Source organism: Strix uralensis, chromosome 15, assembly GCF_047716275.1.
Source record: "Strix uralensis isolate ZFMK-TIS-50842 chromosome 15, bStrUra1, whole genome shotgun sequence".
In the NCBI taxonomy this organism is placed as follows: domain Eukaryota; kingdom Metazoa; phylum Chordata; class Aves; order Strigiformes; family Strigidae; genus Strix; species Strix uralensis.
Genome location: NC_133986.1, coordinates 6,749,494 through 6,755,493, shown reverse-complemented (window position 1 = coordinate 6,755,493; position 6,000 = coordinate 6,749,494).

The following is a 6,000-nucleotide window of genomic DNA, read 5'->3' as shown; positions in this document are numbered from 1 at the left end:
AACATCACTGTGGCATCTGGTGCAGATGCAGGAGCTAGCTGTGAACCAGCCAGTTCAGTAACTATTTGCTGGCAGTGTAGCTTTGCAGTCCAGAACTCACTGCAATCTCCAGTGTCATGCGTGAAGTTAGGTAAATACCCTGACATTTATCTTGGGCTGAGATCTGGCTGCAAATAGCTGCTATCAGTACTCAAGATAACACAAGTCTAGAAGCTGTGCTTGTACATGGCAACCCAGTACATTATGACTGCTGGCAAAGACAGCAGTAATCCCATGGATTTCCCCAGCAAGGAGTCCAAATCTCTGATTTATCAGCTAATGGCTTTCAGTCTCCAAGGTTATCATTCTGATAACTCTCCTGAGGACTAGGATTTGTACCTTCAGCAAGCAAATAGGTGGAAGTGCATGTCCAGCTGAACTCTTGGTGGCAGGTTGTTTTTTTCTTTAAACTGATGGGTTTCTTCCCTGACGCCCTTCCAGTTCTCATAAATCACTGGATTCATGCCACTACGTCCATCATTTCAAAATTCAATTATATGTTTCATTTCAGGCAGGGCTCAGGATCACAGAGAAATCTGCCATATTTGCAGAATATGTAAGCAATTTCAAGACAGCTTCCCACTGCTATCTAGGAAGAGCAAGTGTCCAAGAAAAATACAGCAAGAAGAGTACAACTTGATCTTTGTTAGCTCCTATCTTAGAAGAATCACATCGTTGATGTGCAGCATGCAGCTGCACCTAAATAATGATGAGACCAAACAAACTGAGGTCCTTTCTTCTTCTAGAGGCATATGCTAACTGTCCTGGAACAGATACGTTGTTAAGAAGAATCACAAAATAATCATTTAAGGAAGATAAGCAAGTGGATTTCCACTCTGAAGCAACATCTGTGCCACATGTGCTAAAGGTAGTGCAGGGAGAAAAGCACCTAGCAATTCAGAGGAGAAATTATAAGATGGTAAAAAACAGTGAATCTCACCCCACTCTTGATTGGAGACCACTGTGGTTTTTTCTTGGATAAATGCAAAGGGGAAAAGGCAAAGAAGAACTGTTCAGCTTATTTCTCCGTGACCTGTAGCACTAAACCTTATCTTCGTGAGTGTTGACACAGTGCTGAGAAGGATTGGAGCCCTGAACCCCACCTGCTGTGGAACAGGCATGAAGGAATGGGCTTTCTGGGCTGCATTTTGATGCCTATGTTAATTCCTGAAACTGCAAACTTTCAGCACCGCTATTTTCTGCCCATTACACAGACATTCGTGGAAAGAGCTTTTGTTAGGAACTCATTAGGATCTCTTGCACAGGTGACACTGGCGTGGGGAAATGAAGAGGATGGCTGGTCGCCATCTGGATGGTGGTGGGATTCTCCACTGCAAGAGTCCTTGCAACAGCATCTTCAGCTGGATCGGGTGAGACTCGCCAGGATGCTGTTCTGCTGCACGTTTATATCCAGCTGGGCTGTGGTCCTATGGGACCACTCTGGCAAACACATGAGCTGTTTCTATGTATTATCTTAAAGCACAAGCTAAGTATCATCTGACTATATTAGCTATGTATAAAAGACTGTCCTATGAGAGCATCTGTCGGAGCAGCTTCTACTGAGTATTTGTAATTCTCTGTGCATGGTTTGGTCAATTCTGCAGGAAGAAAAGGGCTCCAGGCAGCTGCTGGGACTTCTCGGGTCTCCACCTGGGCTGTTACTCTGCATGCTGGAGCATGCAACTGGTGCCTGTCAGCTGGGCTCTGCACAGCAGGAGCTGCTCAGGAGGATTTCTGGCCCTTCCTAGACTTGCCCCTGGAGAGGTCCCGCAGCAGTGTGTGGAGTGCTGGGCTGTGGGCTGACTCCCTGCCCCAGCTCAGCCCAATGGCTCCTCTGTGCAGACGGGTGGAGATCTGGGGAGATCCTGGACCACCCCAGCAGCTGATGCCTGAAGCGTGCTGGGCGTATGCACACGCACTGCCCTGACACCCAGCTACACCTCGGTTGTAGCTATGGGACAAACCTGAATTTCATCCTTATAGTATAAGGATGAATATTATAATTATGATTTAAATTCCACAGACCTTGCCACAAGCCTGTCATGGAGAGTTGCTGTGACAGTATGGATACTACTGCTGAGGTTTATAGTTTTGTTTGTGTTTTTTCTAAAATGGACTCTTCTCTGAGTAGCTCTGGAACTGACTGGCTAAGATAATTCATACAGGCCTCAATTTCTTCAGTAAAGCAGTGAACTAAGTGTTATAATTTGCATTAATAGGAACAAAACTGCTCCTCTCTGTGCTGTGTATCTTTAAAGGCCCTCTGAACTCCTACCCTGCTGAAACACCTCTCCTGCAGAGTAACTCAGAATGGGGTTTGCAACCATTCTCCATGTTCTTTGTCCTGTTTAAGAGCAGGATGTGGCTGCTAAGGATTTGGCTGGTCTGTGAAGGCATTTGAGGTTTAGGTCAGCATGGTCCAACCAGCTGCCTTGACCACAGGCAGATCTGGCCCACTGCCTTTCTGGAGGAGACAAGGAACAGCTGCTGGAGCTGCAAATGCAAACGGGCCTGCTGAAGGCTTCCTCCTGCACCGGTGCCTGGCCGTTGCACAGCTGGAGTGATGGCTTTGGACTGGAGCGGGAGAACCCAGGCAGCCCTGCCAGCCCCGTGGCATGCAGGTGGCAACAGCCGGGCTGCCAGGCTGGCACAGAGGCACGAGAGTCTGCTGGTGGGGAAAAAAGGCTGTGGTTAAAATAAGAAACTATGGTGAAATGGAGGCCTGGGGCAGCTACCTACTGAGCTGCAAGGCACTCAAGTTGACAACCTCTGAACTGGCACTATCAGCCTGGAAATATATATATATACACACAGAGTTTCTGCTATAGAGTGTTTCTAGCTGTGTGCATGCCTAAGAATTAGCACAAGGAATGGATTAGTAGCAAGCGCTGTCTGAACATTTGCTTGTCCTCAGATATTATAGCAAAATAAAAGGGATTGCGTTCAAACTGCAGGAGAAAGTTGGCTTTAAAATGAGGAGATGTGTATGGTTTAAATATTCCATAGTGATGTCATGGCAGGAAGTTAAGTCCTATTTTTTTTTCTGGTTTAAACTTTATGAAAAGGGTAAGAAAATATTTCAGCTGTACAGCTACTGCTATGCCTCTAAGTGGTGTGCTGCACGGAGCAGCTGGGTCTCTGTATGCGCTGTAACACACAGCATACATCTCCACGCAACTTTGGTGCAGAAGTCACAGTTCCCCTGTGGTTACAAGGAATTATGCTGCCATGATATCACTGCCAAATACGGTCCACAAAAGTCAAAGTGTACGCATAAAAAAAACCACTAACTAATCCTTGCAAAATCCGGTAGGGTAAAACATATATACTGTTATCTGTGTTCTACAAGGGAATGAGCCAAACAAGAGAGAATGTGTCACTGACTACTTATAAGATAGCCTTGAAGCCCCCAAAACTATGAATTGCTACTTCCACTGCTTCCCTGGATGTCATGATATTTTCTCAAGGAGGTAACCAGCCTCATACACACTAAGGGCACACCAAGATTCTGTGGTAAATATCCCAAACTGCATACCAGATCAGGTTAGGTATTAATGGCAAAACAAAAGATGATTCCAGAGTATAATATATTGCAGGAATCGCACTCAGTCTGATCAAAGAAACTGTTTTAAAACTGGATTTAAACCCAGATCAAGTGCTCAAATGCCCTGCAGTGAGACAGGCTGCCAGGGCTGCCCCTCTCCCTCACCTCCCCGGGTGCCAAACAGAGGCTATGTGTGTTACTTCGCTGAGGGCAGCACTGCCTGGGATCTGACACAGCGGCAGCGATGAGAAGTGTGGAAGAAGAGAAAAGAGGTATTACCACTCCTACTTACACCTACTTTTGACTCCGTGTGTTTGTACAGGCCTTTAAGCTTTTTATAGTTGTCCTAAGTACAGCAAGAACAAATCTAGCAAGCAGCTGGACAAAGCTCCATTTCCGACCTATGCCAGCACAGGAGCATCCAAGCTTGCATCCAAGTGGGCCTTGGGATCCAGCAAAGCTTTCAGGAAAGATCTGACACTTTCTCTTTCAGTGGTGCAAGTAGCAGCAACCCTGGAGAGTGGTTTGTTAGTAGATTACATTACTGAAAGGCAATGTTTTGATTATATTAAACAGCTGTCAGCCTCAGGAGTTGTTAAACAATTTGAACTGCTAATCTTTTACATGGATTTTTTTCCTGAAAGAAAATATTTCGTTAACGCTCACTATTAAATCAATGAAAAAAATACACTTTCCTGACATACATTCATTCTTTTTGATCTTTGCTAATTTGCAAGCATCTCTGTCCATACGTGTCTTTATCATCTTCATAGTCATTGTAAGAAAATGCTATTTTCACTGTTTTCTGGCTTATACTTGTTTATGTTTTGTTCTGATATGGTAAGCTTCTAGTATTACATGTGGTTTAAACAGAAAAGACATGGTGGTAAAGCAAAATTTCTATGATTATACTGTGGGTTACCCTTAAATTGACCGATACGGCTTCAAAAATATAAAGCAATTCGTGGGAAAGGGAGAAAGGGCTGAAAAGTCTGGAAGGGACATATGGTCAACCCATTTTCCAGACTTCCTCTCAGGAGATCACCCATGTTGTCTGAAACTTGCTGGCTCACCTGGGTGACCCACTGGTGCAGATGGCTGTACAGAAATCATCTGCTTTCTCAGACCCTTGTTTTGTGAGCACTCAGCATATGCTTCGCTTTCTGAATATAACTAGCCCTGCCGAGTTTGGTAGGACTGTGTACGGGCATACAGGTAAGTATAGACAGAAATGTGCCCTTCAGCCTTAATTTGTCCAAAAGTACAGATGGAAAAGCAGGTCCATTCTTTTCTCCTTATGAATCTATAGGAATTATCACATCATTGTGTGCTCCATCACCTCACGGTATGTGGGGATCTATGTGGTTTTAACCAGGCACATAAAATACATAAGCAACAAATGGAAGGTAGTGAGCACAGCTTTAGAAGAGCCCCTTGAGACTGGGAATGTGTCCTGAGTCCTGACCGTGTGAGTTGGGGAGCTGCCGAGAGGTAACTGAAAAGGTTTTCTCACATGGCAATCTGCACAGGTGCAATGCTGGCCTTTCCAAAGTCAGTTCAAGCTTTCTCTTTAATGTCAATGTGACCAAGATTTAACCTTAAATATTTCTAGTATTGTCACTAGATAGACATTGCTTATTCTTTTGCAAAAAAAAAAAAAAATCAGAATTCCCATAGAGTCCTTCAAAAAGACTATTACCATGGTTCTCACCATGCCCTACATGTTCCTCTCAAAATCACACGCTGCCCAGAATGTTGCTTCCTAAGCAGAGAGACACATTTGCCTGGCTGGGCAAGGCACAGCTCCACCCTCACGTTGTCTGTCCAGCTTTTCTTTGCTGTCCTCTTTTTTCAGAGGTCCAGCTGTCTTTTGCTGGTTTTCACTGCCATGGCTGATTTACAGGTGATGAGTACTGAGGAACTCTTGTTTTGGATTTGTTACAGCATCACAGAAACCTGTACTGGCGGCTCTTGGAAGATCTGTTGGCTAAGGCTGCCTGCTTTCAAATCCCCCCCAAACCCTAGCATGGACCAGCTCTCTCCAAAGAGTCATCTTCAACATCCAGAGTCTTGGACTTGGCAGTGGAGCTTCCTGTCAACATCTGGTCCAAGAGAGGAGGGGAGGTAGGACTGGAAAGGTATGCCTGTGCTGTCTCTCACAGATCCCACAGCTGCTGATGCTGATAGTAGTGCCCAGAAGTGTGAATTTGGGGAAACCACTGAGAACTGCTAAAATTTAGATGTTTCTAGGGGCATTATTTCAAGGTTTAAAAGTCCTGTCTGCTTACATCAGAACTGGTATCCGCATTCCACACATTAGTAGATCCTGTTTAGTAACTGTTATGTATTATCTTCAACAAGTGGGATATGGTTTTCTTCATACAGTCTTACTTCACCTACAAACCCTTCTGCTTCTA